General features: G+C 42.0%; 1 pseudogene; it reads left to right on the forward strand.

Annotated features, from left to right (window-relative positions):
* Positions 1-16,692: 16,692 nt before the first annotated feature.
* On the forward strand, positions 16,693-17,831 carry LOC147669873 (18S ribosomal RNA; annotated as a pseudogene).
* Positions 17,832-22,433: the final 4,602 nt, after the last annotated feature.

The raw sequence follows: 22,433 nt of genomic DNA on the forward strand, positions 1-22,433 counted from the left end.
TTGTGTTCTGCTTTTTGATAATGCTTGATATCAACATTTGCAAGGTAGAGGATTTGTATTTTTGGAATGCAACATGTGTTGCACTGGTGGTGCAAGGCCTACATAAATAAGGCCCTGAGTTGCTGTTGTATAAACTTAAATATGTTACAATTTATTGTTTATATTCTTTGCTTTTTGTCATTACTTTGTTGTTTGCTAATAGTGTTTTTTTTTTCCAGAACAACAGATTCAAATCAACTTCTGAAAAGCAAGCAAAAATGCCTTCAAGGCAAAGAAGTATCAAAAATACCATACGGAAAAGGAGAACATCAGCAACAGAATTTATAGAATCCTCTACAACCACTACTTCAAAAAACACCACAAAAGCTCCTGGTAAGCCAATTAAGTCTTTTCTTCGCAACATATGTCGTACAAAAAAAAATGATATTGGTAATGTGAATATTCAGAAGGAGACAGCAAATCTAAAAAGGAAGGAGAGGCCCACAAAAAATTTCACGATTGGAGCAGGAGAGAAGAAAATGGATAGCAATAGAAGGGTAAATCAATTTAGGGACATTCGTAGGCGAATGTTTCGCAATAGGGTAGTTTTAAATTTGCTAAAAAATGATAAGAAAGGTAAACAGAGAACTGCTTTTTACAAGAAAAAGAAAAGTGTAGAGAAGATTGTTGATCAGGCTTTTGAAGTTAAGAAAAAATTATTTATTTTAGTAATCAATAGAATTAGGATACTTTATAAGGCAATTGTTGTTTTCAAATCGAACAGTAGATGGAAAAGAATTGTTAATCGGACTAATTTTTGTGAAGTATTTTCTGGCGAATGGATGCATAGTTCAAGTTCTGAGCCATTTTCAATGAGGAGAGTTACTTTCAGGAAAATGATTTGGTGCATGCAGTTGACTCCAGTGGTCGAGCATATGAGGTGAAAGATGGTTGTGTGATGGAAAAAGAGAAACTTGTACCTAGAGATGCAGAAGAGGTGTTAGCTCATGAAGTTTTAGGGAGACGTACTAAGGGTCCAGTGTACACATGGAAGTGCAGTAGTATTTGTAGTGTGCGACAGGATTCAATCGATTTGCTTCGAAATTTCTTACATACATATAGTAAGAAAAGTCTCAAACAAAAAATGAAGATCTTGCAAGAGTTAGATCCTTGCAGAGTGAGAGAAAGCACAGGTTTGCATGGGCATTCACTGGCTTGTATTTCTAGAAAAGTATGTCAGAGTGTTTTTCATCATTTTAGGATGTTAGCAGTGCATCATAATAAGGTGAGGAAATTAGTGAGAAAGTTGTATTATGCAAAAAGTCCAGCACTTAAGCTTAAACAGTTAAACAGTGCTCTTTTGAATGGATCTGAAGTGGATGTGAAGACTATTTGTGAAGAAATTGAGTTTTGTTATTTTGGGAACAAAGAGGACAGTGTAGAAATGGATATAGTAATGGGTGGTAATGTGGAAGACAATGTACAGATTTCAAGTACAGAAAAGTTTGACGAGGAAATTACCAAGTTTAAGGTGAAATCAAGTGAAAGGCCTAATTTAACTTGTGTGTGTTGTCGACGGACTCATTATAGGATTCAGACTAGGTTAGTTGATTTATATGCAAAATGTGAATTGGAAAATAATAGTGAATGGAAGGATGTTGTAAGTTATTTGTTGGTGGAGAATTCTTTTGATTTGAGTTTTGATCAGCGTATTTGTAATTATTGTTTGAAAAAATTAAATGAAAATAGAATGCCTGCTAGAGCAGTTCATAATAATCTTCAGTTGATAGATATTCCTTATGAATTGATGGATTTAAATACTTATGAATCAATTTTGATTCAATGTGTCCATCCTTTTCAAGCTATTGTTCGCATGGAGCCTGAGATAGGAAAATTACCTCCTACAGATTTACAAAGAGGATTAAAGGGAAGAGTTGTTTATTTGCCTCTAGATGTGAAGAAAAATATTGATACAATTGGTGTAGAAAGAGTAGAAGAGGATCCTCTAGTTATTCTAGTTAATGGGGTTCCAACAAAGAGTAAGAAAATCTGGCAAGATTTAGTGGATGTTAGGAAAGTCAAAAAGGCAACGTTGTATTTGGTCAAAAACAATGAGTACTATAAAGATGTAAGTGTTGGAGCAGAGGAAACAGCTACAGAAGAAGACAGTGATTGTTCAGTTGGCCAAATTGAAAAAGTTGATGTGTCTAGAAATGAAGAAATATATGAACATTATACTGTTCATCCTTTGCATTCCAAAGAAGTAATGGGGAATGCAATTGACTTGTTTCAAATGAAAGCAGCAAAAGGAAGTCCTATTAGTGTATGGGAAGAAAGTTTGGAAGCTCGTTGTTTTCCACAGTTATTTCCAACAGGTCGTGGTGGACGATATGACGATCGACCAGTTCAAATTCCTGCAGCTGAATACCGGACTTTAAGAATAAATGCTGAAGATCCAAGGTTTCGGCAATGCATTCCGTATTTATTTCATCTACTGTATGAAAGTGATTTGTCTGGTCTTTCTTATGCAGTTAATCATATATTGAAAAGTGGAGCTCATCTGCAAAATGTTTCTGCAAGGGACTTTATGGAGAAAGTTAATCTGCAAGATAGTATTTTGGAATCTCAGCTAATCAATCTCATGGCATGTCAACGTGGAACCAATGAGTATTGGTTCTGTTGTCATGGAGAATTGAAATGTATGCTAAGAAACTTAGGAACTCCTACATGGTTCCTCACTCTTAGCTGTGCATAGTATGCATGGGACGACTTACTTCAATTTCTACGAGAGGCAAATGGAAACATACAAAATATAGAATTGAAAACACCTGGAGAACTGTGTTCTTTGGATCCAGTAAATGTTTGCAGATATTTTAATCATAGATTTGAAGCTATGATGTCTTTTATTACCAACAAAAAAAATCCTCCCCTTGGAGAGGTTTTGGATTTCTTTTGGTGGAAGGAATATCAAGCGAGAGGTGCTCCTCATATACATATGCTGTTATGGATTAAAGATGCACCCAAATTTGGATCAGATTCGGATGAAACAGTGATGAGTTTCATTGAAGAGTATTCAACATGTGCTGTTCCAAAATCTACTGAAGAAAACAGTTTAAGGCAACAAGTTTTACGTTTTCAATCTCATCGTTGTGGAAAGTACTGTCGTCGAAAATTTAAAAACAAGGAAAAGTACTACACGAAATGTCGTTTTGCGTTTCCACGACCAGTGATTTCTAAGGGAAGAGTAAATAATTTGATGTCATCTCTACGACATACTATGACGAGGAAATCTCCCAAAAATACATACAATTTGAAAAGAAACGAAGAATCTAAGTACATCAACTATTACAACCCAGTGATTTTGTCCATGTGAAATGCTAACATGGATATTCAGTTCGTTGCTGACAACTCTATTGCTGTGGCTCGATATGTGACATCTTACATCACCAAAAAAGAAAAGACAGAACTGAAGGAAATGTGGGAGGACATTTCACATGAAAAGAGTCTAAGCAAGAAATTATATAGTTTCAGTCTGAAGATGTTGTCGCATCGAGAAATTGGAGCATATGAATGTTCTGATCGGTTATCATGAGCAAGTCTCTATGCCAAATCAAGAACAATCATTTGGGAGAGTCTAGGTCTTGCTGCAACACGAAACCGAGTTTTGAAATCTGTACAAGAAATTGACTATTTGGCGGAGAAAGAACCAAACAGTACAGATATATTGAAGACAAATATGTTGGATACATACTATCCAAATAGAAGTGCTCACCTTGAAAACACTTGTTTGTATGAAGTTTTGCAAAACTACAGTTATAAGAGGAACATCACAGAAGATATCAATAATGGAAAATATGCAGTCATTGGCTATGAAGGATGTCTAGTGAAGCAGAAAAAAGGCCATTTGATTAATCATCGAAAATTGAGTTGTGAAGCTCCAGACAAAAGAGAATTTTACTATTTAGCTCTTTTGCAACTCTTTAAGCCATGGCGTACAGAAGACGAACTACTTGGAGATTTTCTCTGTTATGAAGACTCTTTTCATGCAACTAAGGATACCATAGAATGTCCTATTTTTCTAAATAATCTGCAAATGTTGAACGAAGAAATAGAGCAAGAAACCACAATTGCTGAAGAGATTGCTAGAGACAGTTCTCAAGACAGTCAGAGTTCTACTTCATTGAGTCAGGATCCACTAGGAGGACCTATTATCCAAAAGGAAGCTGCCACTGCCATGGATGAGGTGGAAAGAGCTATGGAACAAGCTCAAGAGGATGGAGTTAACTTAGAAGATTTGGTAAAGCAACTAAACGTTGAGCAGAAAAAGAAATATGATGAAGTCACAGAACAGATTGAACATGGATTCAGACATGAGAAAAAAGTGTGCTCATGTACATCATTTAAGCCTGTTCGACTGTACGTAAGTGGAGAAGCGGGAACAGGAAAAAGCTTTAAAGCCATTGCAACTTATCTGCAGAAAAGGACTGATTCACCGCTGTCTTGTGTTGTAACTGCTCCAACTGGTCTGGCAGCACATAACATTAAAGGGATTACTCTACATCGTTTACTGATGCTGCCAGTTGAGCATGATAATAAATTGCATTACAACAAGTTATCTGGAGATGCGTGTTCTGAAGTTTCAAGAGTCTTGAAGAAAATGAAACTTCTTATTATTGATGAAGTAAGCATGGTCTCAAATCTAATGCTTGCTTTTGTGCATTTGAGAATGCAAGAAATTCTTAGAACAGAGTATGATGTGTTATTTGGAGGAAAACACATTATTGTTTTTGGAGATCTATTGCAGTTGACTCCAGTAAAAGGACAACCAGTGTTTAAAATGCTCACGCATGAAGATACTAGGAAGTCCCTTGGAAGCATTGGAAACGCTGAATATGCTGAACTGCTTCAAAATATGCCACAGGCAAAGGATGAAGATTATAAAAATATTCTACAAGATATAAGAATTGGAAAAGTAAGCGAGCTTGGGAAAGAAGCTTTACATGGTCGATTAATTCCAAATTTGTATCCAAATGAAAACATTCTTCCAGAGAATATTTTTAAAAAAATGACTGAGAAGAAATCTGGGATATGTTTGTTGCCAACTCTGCAAGAATGTTCCATCTTCAACAACAAAATGTTAGAGTTCGAAAATGAAGAGATTGTGAAACTGGAAGCAATAGATAAAATAGAGCATCTGGGTGCAACAATTGTTTTGTCAGAAAATTTGAAAACTAAATTGGATTCATTAGAGAAAAGTAGTTCTAAAACAGCTGGTTTTGAAAAGACTCTGAATGTGTGTTTAAATTGTCGTATCATTTTGAGAAGGAATTTAAATGTTGAAAGAGGTCTGGTAAATGGAGCAATGTGTTATGTTGTTGGTTTTGTGAATTATAGAAATAGAGATGGAATTGAATTTTTAAAAATAAAATTTGATGGCATTGAGCAAGTACAACAAATCAGTCGTTGTTCTGCTAGATGTTTACTTGGAAAAGACTTATATGTTAACCGAAAACAGTTTCCTGTTTGTTTGGCATATGCAGTAACAATTCATAAATCTCAAGGTTTAAGTGTAGATAATGCTTTAGTGAACATTGGAAGATCTGCGTTCAAAGAGGGTATGGCATATGTGGCATTATCCCGAGTCAGACCTTTATCAGGATTGTACTTGATTGAGTGTGATGAGACAAAAATTTGTACAGATCTAGATTGTGTTAAAGAATACAATAGGTTAAGAAGAGAGTATGCTCCACATTTGCCTCAATATCCTCTGTTTGAAAAACGTGTGGTAGGCCGAAAAAGAAGAAATGAGAGTAATTGCAGTGAGGTAGTAGCAAAAAGACAAAAAGTAGACGAAACTGTAATTGAAAACAGAAAGAAAAAGGATTGTGAAGAAAATGTTGTTGGATTCAGTTTGAAAATAGTTCTGGTGTCAACTGCTATGCTAATGTAGTGGTTAATGTTATTTTTTTTCTTAAAACTTTACAAGAACAGATTGTTGAAAATCGGGATCAAAGATTGTGTGGTTTATTGAATTCTGTGTTTGAGAAATGTAGCAGTGATAGAGCAAAAATAGAAAGTGTAACAGAAATTCGAAATATTTTAGATATGTGTTCTGGTCAAGATAAATTTCACAGAATATTCAGCAGGGTTGTCAGGAATTTTTAATGTATATGTTTGGTGTTTTGGAAGATGAAGGTGTAGATGTAGATAATCTTTTCAGCCTTTCTTATCAATGGCAGCATGACTGCCACGATTGTAGTTCATCAAGTACTACTAGAATAGACACTGAAATATTTATATATTTGACTTTACCTGACTGTAAATCAGTGTCATTTAAAAATCGAGTTAAAGCAGCAGATCATAATATGGTGTGTACTCAATGTAACTATCCAATGCTATCCACATTATTTGTACAAAGTTATGGTCAGTATATCATTTTAGTTTTATAACGATGTAGACCTGATGGAACTAAATTGACAACTTCTATCAAAAATGTTGTGGCTTCTCAGTTATCAATTTCAGGAAGAACCTTTACAACTGAAGCTATTATTTATCATGACGGTTCTTCGACAACCTCAGGACATTATACATGCTACTTAAAATGTGAAAAAGGATGGAGTTACTGCAATGATTCTCATTTAACTTATAAACAACGTTTGCCTTATGACTCTACAAATTCTTATCTATTGTTTTTAAAACTAAAGTTTTAGTAAAGGGAATTGGCCTTTGAAGATGGGAATAGATAATAAAAGTTAGTTAGTTAGTTAGTTAATCTAATGTTTTAAATTATTTATCTCATATAGATACTTTAAGTGGATCTGAAAGTAAAAAATACTGATATATCTGACACAAATTGGCCGTGAGGAAAGTGTAAGGTATGATGTTCTTAGATCTTTTTTCATAGGAAGTCGATGAAATGGAAGGTATAGAGCACAGCAGACTTTTTTTCCACCAAAAGGACCTTCACTATCTTCTATTTGGCCTCACGGAAAAGTAAGTGAATCAAAGATTAGTGTACATATATGAGATGTATGTTTGAATGTTTTTTTTTAAACACAATCTTTTAGATTGTGTTTTTTTTCCCGCTGTTATATGATGAAGACTTTGAACTCACTTTAAGTGAAATTCAATATATTCTGAGAACAGCAAAAATAAATAATGTAACATATTGTAGAAGTTATTCTATAGTTTGCATTGTGTAATTTATATTGTATTCACATCGTCTCACACTCATTTTCCTTTTTCACCCTTATTTACCTCTCTTTACTCATTTACACTGTCTTTTTTTAACTTTGTTTCATCGCTGTTCCTTTACTGCACTTCATTTACAACTTCTCAATCCAATTTGAACTGTCTGCATTTCCTCTCTTCCTTCCACCACTTTTTATCTTTTACACATTCTCTCAGTACCACTGCTTTAATTTTCTTCCCCTCTCTTTCTTTCTTTTTCTCCTTTTTTTTCTTTTGCACTCATTGTACTGTAGTTCACTCAGTCTTTCTCTTTGTTTTTCTGTATACTTACACTCTCACTCCTTTTTCATGCATCGTTCTATATTAACCTCATTCCCTTCATCCCTTCACTCTGTGACTCCTCTTCACTCACTCTCAATCATCTTCTATTCCTCTTTTTTATTAATAGTTCCTCATTCAGACTTCTCTCCTTTTCACTCATTTTCCTTTTACATTCTTATCTTTCCTGATTTCGTTTTGGTATCTCACATTCTTTTAGTATCTTACTTACCTTCAGTAATTTGTTCTCTTTCTATTTCTTTTTCCTTCTTTTTTCTCTTTCTACATTACTTTATTTCTGTTTTTCTATCCTTCACTATTGCTTTATTTCTTAGTACACTTTTTTTGATTTTTTACCTCTTCACCTGTTTCTTCTATTTTAATATATATTTTTTACTAATTATAACGTGTTTTTTCTTTTGTCTTTCTCAGATACAAGTAAGTTAACATAAATTATATGGTAAGTGTGTTTACAAACTGTAGTATGTTATCAACCTTTGCTTTAACCTCACTACTTTTCTGTCACCCTACCTCACCCTTGTTTCCTTACTTTGCTTCCCTCACTTATTCTTATGCTCCATGTTTACTTCCTAACTTCTTTCAGTACCTCTGCTTATCCACACTCCTTCACTTACCTTTTTTACTGGTTCACTTAGTCCCTTTCTGACACTCCTTCCTGTACTCTCTCTCTTCTTTCTCTCTGTCACTCCCTATGCTTACCCTTATTCACTTATATACACCCTCTTTCACTCGTCTTTACTTACACTCAATGCTATTTTCTTTCCCTCCGTCACTACTGTTTTTTTTCTCTGGTTCCGTCACTATCTGTCATTCCTCATCCTTTACTCTCCTTCCTTTTACTCTCATCACCCATTCACATTCTCCCAGAACATCTGCTTTATTCTTCTTCCTCTTTCTTCTCTTCTTTTGCTCCCTTATTCATTTTCTTTTTCTCAGTTACTTCCTCTTACACCTTTTCTCTGTCTTACTATCTATTACACAGTCCCTCTGTGTTCCTCCCTCTAGCTCTCTTTCTCTTAACACCACTCTCTCTGTCCCCATTCCTCATGCTCAATCCTTCATTATTTTTTTTTCTTTTTTTTTGTTGGTGCCCTGACGGGACGCGCACCGGTACGCGCACCGGGGCGTTCACCGGTACACGCACCGGGAGCACACCAGGGTCAAATATGAAAAAAAAAAAAATACTATTTTTAAACAAAAATATTATCTTAATATACAATATGGGGTTCATTTTTAGAAAAACATACCTTTCTCAGCTAAAGACATTTGCGAAAAAATAACCTTAGAAATTCACTAAAAAGTACATAGGTATGAAGCCCTATAAAAAGTTAAAAATTAGCAGTTAAAAAACCTATGAAATTCACAGAAAAAACCAAAGGTTTCACACCAGTTATAGTTAGGAATTAGCATTAAAAAACCTTTGAAATTCACTGAAAAAACCATAGGTTTCACACCAGTTATAGTTAGGAATTAGCATTTAAAAAAGCTAAGAAATTCACTGAAAAAACCATAGGTTTCACACCAGTTATAGTTAGGTGGAAATTTTACTTGCATAAAACCATTGAAATTCCCACGTTATAGTTAGTTGGACTCACTATAACTTGAGCGTGCAATGCACTGCTGATGACATCACATATTACATCACTCATGACACTGTCAGTGACATCACTCATGACATCACTGATGACATCAAAAAATTACATCACTGATGACAACATCCAGTGAATTTGTATCTTTCTGAAAAATAAATATTTTTTATATATGTATATTTAAAGGTTGATGGAAGAATAAATGGGTAAATAAATGTCTAAATGGAGGTTTTTTTTGTGTAAAATTGATTGGTTAACTGACTTATTAAATGTATCTTAGTGAATACATATATTAGCGAGTAATGTTTAAATATTTAAATATCTGTATCTGTGTCTCACTTTGTGTATAAGTGGCTACATGGGTTGGTGAGTAGCTACATGAGTGTGTATATGGGTTATTAGTTGTTTTTTTGAGTATCAGTATCAGTGTCTGTATGGTTCGGTGGGGGATATTACTTAGAGCACAGATGCATGAATGAGTGACTCGCTATTTGTATGTATTTTGAAGACAGCATGTGTGCAAGACTGGGTGGATGATTGTGTGTATGGGTGGGTTAGTGAGTATGTGTTTTTATAATTGATTGTTTAAAAGAGTAAATATGTTTCCGTTTCTGTAGAAGTATGTGTAGTGGTGTGCATATAGAAGTATAATCAAGTAAATGGTTTTTTGATAGTTTATTTGCATGTGTGAATTTTTGTGTGAGTAACTATATGGATGAGTATTAGTGTGTGTAACAGGATGTATAGGTGTATGAGTACATATGATGAGTAATTACATGCATGAGTGACTATATAGAACTGTTGGTGAATGAGTGGATGTGTATGTAGATGTTGGAATTACCTAATAAGTTGTTGTAATTGGTATTGGTTTCTCCTTTTTAAAGAAAATGTTAGTTTCTATTTTTGAATGTGTGTGTCAAAGGGTATTTTATGCTGATAGGAGGTCTGCCACTTTGTCACAAGGATGTTGTCATCAGTGATGTCATTTGAGATGTCATCGGTGATGTCATGAGTGATGTCACTGACCATGTCATGAGTGATGTAATATGTGACGTCATCAGCAGTGCATTGCACGCGCAAGTTATAGTGAGTCCAACTAACTATAACGTGGGAATTTCAATGGTTTTATGCGAGTAAAATTTCCACCTAACTATAACTGGTGTGAAACCTATGGTTTTTTCAGTGAATATATATATATGCCGACATGCTGTAGGCATATATACAGAAAAACAGGTAGTTTGATAGTGACAGTGTTGCAGGGATTCTTCACAAATACAGAACTATGTGCAGGAAATGGGACCTTGGTGTATAGGGACTGAGTCTTCCTACCACCTTAGTACCACCGAACCCAGGACGACTAGCTATAGTGTCCCACTTGCTCTCTATTAATTTACGGAAACTGTGTAGTTTAGAAGTACATTTATATATAGGAGCAACCACCGACTTGTCAGCTTGCCTTGATGCGCAAAGCATCAGATAAGCATTATGGAGATATACTAAAGGACACCTGGCATTATCCATGGACTCAGCCAATCACCCAGGCACTATACATGCATTCATCCAATCACCCAGGCACTACCCATGCACTCATCCAATCACTCAGGCGCTATATACGCACTCACCCAATCAACCAGGCGCTATCCATGCACTCATCTAGTCACCCAGGCACTACCTTGCACTCATCCAGTAAAGCAGGCGTTACACTTGCACACATCCATTCACACAGGCCCTACTCTTACACTCATCCATTCACTCAGGCAGTACCCATGCACTCATTCATTCAATTAACATATACATTGCTTCCTGGACGACCTTTTGTGAGCACTAGACACCCTTTCCTATATCCTTCCTTGATGTTTTAATGTGATGCTGTGCCAGATGTACAGGGAAGCAGTACAAGTAGTGGAAATTGTTAAATTCACTTGGGTACTTTTTTTTATTGGCTGTCTCATCTTTTTTCGAGTTTAGAAACTATTTCAATGCTCAGTTCTACAAGAATATATGAGGTAAAAAGGAAGGTTAGACAGGTTTGTATTCTAGCCCCTTTTTTAGTAACTCTTTTCATCAATCACCTCGAGCCGCCCTTCTCTAGCATACCAGAAACTTCCCGACAGCTGATGGTAGACCAATCCCGGTTTTAGTGTATGCAGATGATGCAGTCTTCTTATCTTGTACTGCATTGGCCTAAGTCTTTTCTGGACTACTTGGACTTATCGATTAACTCTGTCAAGTCCTATATCATGGTGGCTGGCCCTAAGTCCACTGAAACCTTTCACTATTTTGTTGCTGGTAGCAAAATGTCAAACGTTTCAGTGTTTTCTTATCTTGGGATCCACTTCGACTATATGGGTATGTGGTCCTTGGCTCCTTTAAGGAACTTTCTATGCTTAGGTCCATCTCTTCTGTAGGAAAGTAGGCTCTGTGCTCATGTTTATCCCCATTTTTTGTTGGTGATACATTTTTTTTTGACTAGTCTGACTGTGATACAGCTAATCAGGACCCCAGTCACTATCCTGTCTCCCTAAATTTGACTATGGTAAGTTCTTTGGTAACTTCCCAGTTGGCTACTGGTGTAGCTTTTTAAGTACCCAGGGCATAGGTACCCTAAGGGTCTCCCATTGGCTGTAGCATGCATTTTGTTACCCATGAGAGACCATTCAAAGTGTCATTACAGTTCTGCCATTGCAGCCTGTGTGAGTTGGTGCTAGTACCACTGACAACCAATAAGTCACCCCCTAAGGCAGGCCTTTCAATCCTGAAGGCAGGGTGCTAGGTTATAAGTGTGAGGGTGCCCTGCATGAGTAGGACACCCCCTATAAACCTCGGAGTTGATTCTCTAGGCTTTGTAAGTGCGATCAGGTAGATAATACATATAGTGGACATCGGGGCATTTACGAGATGTCTAATTATATATTGGCTGCACCGAAACTGGTCGTGTTTGGTATTAAACATGTTGCAGTTCTACCCCAACACCGATTCCAGTGTTGGATGTAGGATTCTTAGTACTGCCCTGTATTCTTGCAACCAGCCTATCAGAGTCTAACAGCAACCTAGTGCTGCTGAGCCAAGCTCAAGCAGGGGCAGGAAGAACAATAGGTTTCCTGTTACAGGGAGGTGTAACCACTTCCCAGACAGGACTTAGTGTATTGGGCTGGGTTGGGGGTGCTTTCCAGTGCCACCAGACTGCTTTAAAGGGCACATTTGGTGCCTTCCTTGCACACTCGAGTTGGAACCATTTCATGGAGCCATTGGCTCCCGCTCTGGTGCAAAACTGGACAAAGGACATGAGACTATACTCCCCTCTGTACAGCCCGAATCATCCCAACCCTTTCCCTAGGGTACTTAAGAGCTTACCTGTGGGCAACTCTTCAGATTCATTGTGGGAAAAGATTCAGGTCCGTAGCCACTTCAACTTCAACCCTTCTGGGCACCCTGGACCTCGTTGGACTTCGCCTGGAACCAAGACTGCAAAGGAAGACTCCTGTTGCTCCTGGTCTCGTCGGCCTGCCAGCCTTCTGCGCTACGTGTGCCTGTGCTTCATCTTGCTTCTTCTCCAGGCCTGTGGGCATCAAAGACACCCCAAGTAATCTCCCTTGGAGTGAAGGAGTCACTTCCCTGCGGCATCGCAATGAAGCTGACCGATTAGCTGCTCCTGAGGTCCCACAGACTCTGAAAGGCTCAGCAACACAGGTGGTGATTCTGCAACTCCCTCAAGGCTGTCACTGTCTTCTCAGCAAGTATGAGGGCTGTATCCCTCATCGGCACTGCCAGAACAGAACTCCTGTGCACCGCGTTGACTTGCTGTTGCCAAGGCTTGTTTACTCTGTCCTCCAGAGATCCTCGGGCTACAAGAAGCTCCAGCCTCAGCATCTCTTGCTACAAAGATCTTCGTCCTCACCACATCCTCTGCACCGTCGGCCTGTATCTTTGGTGAGCTCCTTGAGGTCCTCTTTTGAGTCCTGTGCCCTCGGCCTGTGGGTTCTCATGAGGGTCTTCTTTGGCTTCAGTGGGCTCCACTGCTTGCTCAGGCCTGCTCTGACTCTCTTGTATTTGGTGAGTCCCCTGGACCTTGCTAGTTCTGACATTGCACCGTCTTCATTTACCACGTCTGTAGCTGCTGCCAAGTCTTGTTGGTGCTCATGTCAGACACCGACCCCCTGGTTCTTGTCTTCCGACATGGGACAGCTCGTGAATGGCTCTTTGTCTTCCACAGCATCTGCTGGTTCTCACAGCTGCAACAACAAGGTCACCATCAACTCTTCTGCATCTTCTGTCTGGTGGTCATTGGTCTTCTGTGCCTCCTGGTCACTCCCGTGTGGCATAGACTCTGACCTCTCTGCTTCCAGGTACTTCTCTTTAAGAATCCATCTTTGGATTCCACCACACTTTTTCTCCTTCTTCGCCAGTGGCATCTTCACTTAAGTCCTCCATTGCGGTCTATGGCGGTTTCTGACGTCACTTATCACCTATGCAAACGGCTTCCCTGGTGTAGAAGGTATCCTTCTTCCTGGGGTATCCACAAGTGGGGTGACTCTCTAACCTTCCCTCTTCCATGGAGTTTCTTTAGGGTCCACGGGGAAGGGTCCTTTTCCTTCAAAACTGCAACCAAGACTTTCCCATTGACTTGCATTTAGTACTTTGGCGTGTTTCCACTCCGCACACAGCCTCCGTGGGGTTCCTGGGTACTTCCCTCGGGTGGTTCCTTAGTTTCCCACCTCTTCTGAGTCTTCTGGGTCAAGGCTCAGCTTTGGTCGCAGTTCGCATTCCACTTCTTTAAGATATGGTTTGGTCTCCCCCTGGAGACCGCTGTGTATTTATGATTACTTACCTGTTTCCTTTCTAAATGTTCTGTGTACTGTGTTCATATCTCCAGTTAGGAGATATAACAATGTTTTTCATTGTGGTTTTATATTTTGTATGCGTAGGTGCTGTTAACTATTTTTATAACTACACAGTGTGATTCTTTTTTATTTAACCTACCCTACATGATTAGTTCTGGTAGAACTAGCTGCTTAACACTCCTTCTGGACAACCTGTAGGCTGCTCTCCACAGGTACCACTTAAAGAGCTTTCTAGGGTTGTATAAGTCCACTAAAATCACCATTATGGTGCAAGGTGCTTCCCTTAAATAAATGTGCACCATATACTAGGTCAGTCTCCTTTATCTTTTATTTGTACTTTTTCCACTAAATTGCGGTTTAAGCCCCCTTCCAACCTGATTAACAATTTTCAGTCAAAGTGCCTTTCCGCTTTATCTTATGGAAGAGATATATGAAGTTTTGAGGATGCTTCAATCTTTGAATCCCTAAAAAATCCCTTTTACAGGCTGCTTTCTTACTCAGAGCACATTGGCCTTTGTAGACCATGAGGAGCTTGGTGTTGTGTATTTTTCCGATGTCCTCATCCTTCGTCCCCTCCTCAGGTGACTATCGGTGTGGTTACTGAGGAGGCCAGCGCTTAACAAGACCATCATCAAGGACTGTCTAAAGTTAGATGGGTCCACAAATGAAGTGCCTGACTTATATTAGGTGCCAATACCGAGACTGATTTTCAAAACAGCCTAATCATAAGCTAATAAACAATCAATTATTAGCCAGAAATTGGAATTAATCCATCATTATTTATTTCTTTTTATGAGAAAATTTTTCGGGAAGAACAACAACCACAATGAACAACTTTATGTACATTCTCCTCGCCTGCCGCTCTTCCCGGGGCCCGAGACGGTGTTCCGCCGGGCCCAGGGAGCCTGCCCCTGCTTGTTTGGCTGGGTAAAAGTGCTCTGAAGGTCCCCCCAAGGGCTCTGGGGAGGGTGCCCTCTACACCCTTGGCTCCGTCCTTGGGCCTGCCGCGTGGCAGAGCACCGGGGAGGGCATGCTGTGGGCCCAGAGAGGACCCACCCTTCGCCTCTGGGCACAGGAGCCCCATTAGTGTCCAGGGGCCCTACCGGGCCCCATGGAGGGGGCTCCCAGCCTGGGTTTCATCTCCCGGACGTGCCCGGGGAGCCTCCCTTACTTGGCTGGATTCAGGAGCTCCAGCTCCTGAGGGCCCTGGGGAGGGCAGCCTCCCCACCCCGGGCTCTGTCCGGTAAGGCTTCCCTTGTGCCTCTGGGCCTGAGAGCCCTGGATGGGCTCAGGGGCCCACCTGACCCGTCATGCCTGGGGAGCCTCCCACTGCTTGGCTGGGTTCAGGAGCTCCAGCTGGTGCCCCTGAAGGCTCTGGGAGGGCAGCCGTTCCACCCCAGGCTCCTTCCTCAGGACTGCTGTGTGGCAGGGTGCCTAGTTGGCGTCCGGTGGGCCTGGGGAGGTTTCCCCTGTGCCTCCCAGATGGGGTCCAGGGGCACGCCTGGCTCCAGGTCAGGACGCTTCAGCATTGGACCCCATCCTCCGGCCTGCCGCTCTGCCAAGGGCCCAGTACAGGGGTCCATCGGTCCCATGCAGACCTCCCCCGTTTCATCTGCTTGTCATGGTGTCTGCAGGCCCCCGGTCGGAGGGCCTGTCGGCTCCCCCCTTGCAGTCCCATGGCTGAGGCCCAGCTGGAGCCCAGGGCCTCCGGCCCCCTATGCCTCAGCACCCGCTCGCCCTTTTGTTAGGGCACAGAGTGACCAGATGACCACCTTTCAAGCACGGCCATCTGGTCGCGCCTTTCCCCTCGGCCATCTGATCGCACCTATCTCCTCGGCCATCTGGTCACGCACAATGCTTTCCAATAGGGCGACCAGATGGCCGGGCTTCCCTGGAAGTCCTGATGATGGCTCATTTGCCTCCCCAATCCCACCTAGGGCTCCAGGAGGTCGGGCAAGTTTGCGCCTTGGGTCCCCTCCGTCACCCAGTGGGAACGGATTACAAGAAAGGGGGGTATTTTTCTTTCGGATTTCTAGAGAGAGGGTCAGTCAGACCTCCCTGAGATTTAGCGATTCCGAGACAGGGGATGGCAGGACCTGGGCCCATCCGCCGGTGTCTCCAGGGGCCCAGGTCTTTGCCTGTCTCTTAGCCCCTTTCTGAAGGGCCTTTCCTCTGAGCCTTCTCGCCCTCTGGAGCGGGCATTGATGTGAAGCCGACATCCCCCACACAGGTCGGCCTGCCTGGGGAGGCCCCGGCCTTTCTCCGATCGATTGGGCACTCTCGATCTGTTTAAGGATGGACTCTTTGGCTTGTTTCAAGCAAAGAGCTTCTAGCCCGCATGGACCGTCCGACTCGAGGGCCTGCCTCCTGGTGGGAGGCCCCTCACCCTACCCAGCAGAGCGAAGGCCGCCCAGCAGGTTCATAGGCCCGGTGCGCCACACCAACACCCCTCTCCGCCCAGCGCATTTCCACAGCAGCTCAGAACGATCATTCCGAGGGGTGCCGCCACAGCCAGACTTCAGCACCCCTGCGTCTTGCTCAGGCTGCACCTTTGCCCGCCTCTCCCTTCCGGGGGAGAAGGCTGAGCCAGCTGGTGCCCGTGTAACCACACCTCTCCATCCCTACAGCGAGCCATCCCACCGAGACAGGCAGGCTCCTTCCCTAGCAGGCTCCCGAGAGGGAGGGGTGTGCGAAGGTTGCCAGTCAGGGAGACGGCCACGTGGCTCTTAAACCCACCCTGTCTGCAGGTGCGTTACCTGGTTGATCCTGCTAGTAGTATATGCTTGTCTCAAAGACAAGCATATGCTGCTACTATCTTAAGCCATGCACGTGTAAGTACACAAACACGGCTGGTACAGTGAAACTGGATATGGCCCATTAAATCAGTCATGGTTCCTTTGATCGCTCCATCCGTTACTTGGATAACTGTGGTAATTCTAGAGCTAATACATGCCAATGAGCGCTGACCTCCCGGGGTGCGTGCATGTATCAGACCAAGACCAATCCAGGCACGGCCCGCTGCTTTGGTGACTCTAGATAACCTCGGGCGATCGCACGTGACGGCCACAATCTATTCGGATGTCTGCCCTATCAACTTTGATGATACTTTCTGTGCCCACAATTGTGACCAGGGGTAACGGGGAATCAGGGTTTGATTCAGGAGAGGGAGCCTGAGAAATGGCTCCCACATCTAAGGAAGGCAGCAGGCGTGCAAATTACCCACTCCCTACTCACGGAGGTATTAATAAAAAATAACAATACAGGACTTTTTCGAGGCCCTGTAACTGGAATGAGTACACTTCAAATCCTTTAACAATGATCAATTGAAGTGCAAGTCTGGTGCCAGCAGCCGCGGTAATTCCAGCTCCAATAGAGTATATTAAAGTTGCTGCAGTTAAAGATCTTGTAGTTGGATCTTGGGATCGAGCTGGCAGTCCACGGTGAGGTGAGCTAGCGCCTGTCCCAGCCCCTCCTTCTTGGCGCCCTCTTGATGCTCTAGACTGGTTGTCTTGGGGGTATGAAGCATTTACTTTGAAAAAATTTGAGTGTTTAAAGCAGGCTGGTTGCCCCAATAGTTCAGCTAGGAATAATGAAATAGGACTCCAGTTTTGTTGGTTTTCGGAACTAGGGTCATGATTAAGAGGGACGTTCGGGGGCATTCGTATTGTGCTGCTAGAGGTGAAATTCTTGGACTGGCGCAAGATGAAATAAAGTGAAAGCATTTGCCAAGAATGTTTTTATTAATCAAGAATGAAAGTCAGAGGTTCAAAGATGATCAGATACCGTCGTAGTCCCAACCATAAATGATGCCGACTAATGATTCAGCGGCATTATTCCCATGAGGCACTCCCCGGCCTGGCCTAGGGTTCGGAAGCCAGGACTGGGACCGGGCCCGGGGCTTGAGCTCTGTCCGGCGGACCCTGGGGTACAGGAGCCCCCCATTGTGTAATCCAGCCGAAGGTCCGGGTGCTGGGGACAGGGGGTCCATCAGGGCCTTGGGAGGCTTGGCCTAGGATTTGGGAGCACGGAGTAGGCAAATCTTCATACACTCGGCTGGCGGAGCAGAGTTCTCTGCCCGCCCCTAGTTAACAGGATGGCATAAGGTCAATGATCGGGCTTCTTGCTCATTGGACTTAATTTCAGTCCAGGATACTTTGCATGTGTATGTTTTTTTTTGTAAGTGTTAAGCTCGCTTCAGAGCAAAATGTATTGTACCACTTAAAATATCAAAATTTAATTCAAGTCAGACCTCCTATATTGTTTTTACAGTCACTGCTTCTGAGCTTGTTTGCTTTTCTGTGGCAGATTTTCAGAGAGAAGTCATTCCACTGAGGCTTGTTATGAATTAATAACAGCCTCACCCAGACTGTTGTATTTTCTTTTTGGTGGGCCCTACAATCAGATGGTTTTTATTTCATTTTATATGTGGTGAAGAGTTTTATGATCTGTATTGTTTTAATATGTCTTCAAGTTAATATGCTGATCGGATTATGTTTTTATTGTTACTGAACGGTGTGTTTATTTTAAACCTTTATGATTTTTTTTCTCACAAATTGAATAAAAGGTTTAGTAAAAGGTGCACATGTTAGCTTTGGAATTTGAATATAATTCAACATAATTTCCTCAGACTGAAAAGACTGGGATTACAGAAAATAAAATACTTAATAGCATGGATACAGAACACCATCTTGTATCCGAAGTCATAGGAACATTAAAATCTTTCTTTATATCGATGCACACTGAATACAGGACACACACATCATGGTAGATGCTGAGTTTATTAACTCGTTCGGTGCTTATGACGAGCTCAGCTCGTCATGAGGCACAGTTGAGCTGTGCTCATGAGGAGCTGAGCTCGTCAAAACTGCTGTGGAACGCCCACACGGGGGTAATTCCCCTCCTGTGTGGGGCGTTTCATTGAGTGGGCGGAGTCATGACGAGCTCTACTCGTCATGATCACAGCTCCACTGTGCCTCATGACGAGATGAGCTCGTCATGAGTACCGCAGCGCCGTGTGCGGCCCCCTCCCCCGCGTTGCGGGGGTATTAGCCCTGCGGGGAAATTAGCCCCGCGGCGAAGGGGTTAAACTAAAAGCTGCAACATATTTTTCAGTTATTGTTTGAACAAAAATTGAACTGCAGAGAGGCGCTGGCACCGAACTGTAAGTAATTGGGTAAAGTGTCAAAATGAGAAAATGGAGTGCTTGTAGGTTAAAAGAGGGTTCTCTTGTGAAGTTTTGAGTATGCTTTTTTACTAGCCAGTGAAATGATGTACCTACAATTACCAGACCATGACTGTTCAGCAAAACTCGAAAGCATTTAACAATTGAAGAAGTATGGCAGCCATCCAAGCAATGAACACATAAAGTGCTTCCTGGAAGTCCTTTTGTGAGCACTGGGCACCCCTTCCAATATTATTCCTGGCTGTTTTAATGGTAATGCTGTGTCAGATGCCCAGGGAAGTAGTACAAGTGGTGGAGATTGTAAAATTCACTTGATACCTTTTTATTGGCTGGATCATCTTCTTTCGAGTTTGGAAACTATTCTAGTGATCATCTCTACAAATATTCTGAGTTTTTTTTATCTTAACAAATTGGTTGAGCGAGGTAAAGAGTGGCACAGCAGCGAGAACAGGACAAAGAAGCAGTAATCCACCAATTACTTATGGGAAATCTTCAGTAATCTGCAGACCCTACCTTGTCCGGTACTTACATGAAGTATGCTGTTTCTTATAAACACTACTTGATCTGGTTTAATAGCCAATGCATGTATTTCACTCTTCAGGCTCCCCCCAGGACTCCTACTGCTCTGAGGGTCCATAAAGGGAGGTAAGTACTGGGACAAAGGAGGTTAATCGAAGTAATAACGATTACCGGCAAGTATTCTTTGCTTTACCTGCATTGTCCCAACCTTTACATGCATAGGAATATATCAAAGCAGTTCCTTAATGACCAGATCTCAACAGAATACACTGATTCCAAAGGAATGCAACACATCTAAATTTATTAAAGAGTATAACATTTACAAGAGAAGTCATTAGGAAGAACAGATGGTACTACACTGCTGTCAAACTCTGGTGCTCTCTCATCTGGCTTAATGGTAGTGTGAAACAAATGCTTATCAGCTGTTTACAATAAATTGTCAACAAATATCACGTAAGGCCACACCTATAGCTCTGGCCAAGAAGTTCCCACCTCATGAGTGGGCTTACCCTAAATTTTCTAGGCAGGAGCGCAACCTGAGCAGCTTGGGCTAATGAAAATACTGTTTCGATTAAGATCTCAAGAGGTTCTGGTTTACTTGTCTCCGTAAGGAGGTGTATAGCGCGAGGTGGTGCATGCACACAGAAGTTTCTGAAATTATGAAATTTTCTTTGCCAGGATCAATGGCGGCTCCTCTATGGGGGCGTTTGGGTGCCGCCCACCTGCTTTCTCGCCGTGCAAGAAGGCAGAAACAAATAGTAGTCATTACCGTAATAACTACCATTTGTTTCTGACTTCTCGCACGGCGAGAAAGCAGAAGTTCCTGGTTCAGAGTGGGAGGTGTTACTCGAGGGCAGGGGTGGAGTGGCTTTCCCACTGTTGTTAATACTGTCTGAGGCTGCCCAAACAGACAGTATTAACAACAGTGAGCAGGCCACTCCCCCCTGCCCTCGAGTAACACCTCCCACTCTCCCTGTTCTCTCTGTATGCTGCAGCATACAGAGAGAAAATTACGCTGGTGGGGCAGCGGCCGGACCAATCGCAAGGCTGCGGTGCGGTGGAGGGGACTCCCCACTGTGACCTTCTGGATGCACCCACATCTCGGCGGCCCTTGCAGTGTGTACGTTGAGTTTGCCGATGGCCAAATTAAATCTGTTTAAAGTGCTCGTAGCAGGTTATTGCACAACACACTGTACTTGATATGCCTTTTATTATACATTCGTTGGTGCACCAGCTCGTGCACAGACCCACCTGTGTGTATATAGGACTGTCAGTTTGGGTTGAGTCACAACTCGGGTTACCCTGGCAGCCCTACAGATATGGGGACCCCACAGTTCTCTTCAGATCTCTTAAACTTACAGGGATGAAGTCTTCCTTACACAAAGAACACAAGGTTTGTATTCAGTACTTTCGATTGGCGCAGTTACACATAAAACAGCAAGTGTGTGTGGTAAAGATAAAGAAATTAAATTGCAAAATAGGCGCGGACGCCTGCACAAACTAAAGGAATGTCACATTTCAGACATATTCGTTTATCAACCCCGACCTTTCTCTGGTGGCCATGCAGCATTCTGGGTACTCAACGGGGAATGGGTGCTCACAGCCCTAAAAACACTGCAAACAGAGACTCTGGCACAGCCATATTGTTGCAAATATCAGCAGCATGCAGGGCATGTTTTGTTTGAAAAACTAGTGTTTTCATTTCAATCCATCAGTAGACACCATTGTGGTTTTATATTTTGTACGCGTAGGTGCACAGTTACAGTCTGCCAGTCGCTCTACTGGGCACAAATGTAGTTTCACCGGTTGGCAGTAAGGGTGAGGAGGGCAGACCTGCATTATGAAACTGCTAGAGGAGAAGGGCAGTCTGATGAATTTGTCGCTGTTCTTGGTCTCGCAGGGACCTCTGCCTCATTGCTTCCTGTTTGCTCTGTAAGTGGTGCCAATTTCCTGATCTTTGACGTGACCTCACAGTCCAGCTGCCTCCTACATGGGTCTGAGTCCCAGCGCTGCTCCTGGCCTGTGATGTGTACCCTCTGACACCTGGGCTTGTCCAGCTGTCTGTCCCGTTGCTGGAGTCTAGAGGTCCAAACTCTTGGAAACCCTAACCTCCCACTTTGTGCACTACCTGTGCTTCTTGCGTTTGCCTCTGTGCTGTATAGATTAGTATTGTTTATTTCAATCCTTATACCTGAATTTCCATCACCCTGCAAGACTACATATCCATAGTCAGCCGTTTCTTAAACGTTCTTATGTTTTGCTTTGGAATGTTTGATTTATGATTGGCTCGCGCAGCCTCTGGGCTTCTGGGTGCTAAACTGCCAATACAAACCATTTGTCAGGACACAAACACAGGCCTGCTAACAAATGGCAGGCCATATGCCTTACTCTCAGGCTGTAGTCTGCTCTGCTGTAGTGTAAACAATATAAATGCAGTGCAGAGACAATAAACGGTTTTAAATCAATAAGATACGTGGCATTTTTTATGTGTTCATTTTGTTTAAATATTTCAAGGCTGCACTTTCACCATTGCTTTATAAACGTTAATGCTTCCTCAAATTAGCATCAAGTACCATTTCCCCACTCTATTTCCAAAATATTCCTCCTGGGTAGAACCCCATGAACTCACTTTATGACGGTAGTATTTATTTATTTATTTATTTATTTATTTATTTCGATTTGTATAGCGCTCTATAACCCAGGGGTCTCTAAGCGCTTGTCCAGTAAGCACCGCAGGAAACCAAAAAAGACACTTCCCAGAAATTTATAGCCCTCCCCAGGCCTTCTGGAAAA

The sequence above is a fragment of the Lissotriton vulgaris genome, unplaced genomic scaffold (genome assembly GCF_964263255.1).
Source record: "Lissotriton vulgaris unplaced genomic scaffold, aLisVul1.2 SCAFFOLD_1208, whole genome shotgun sequence".
NCBI classification, from domain to species: Eukaryota; Metazoa; Chordata; class Amphibia; order Caudata; family Salamandridae; genus Lissotriton; species Lissotriton vulgaris.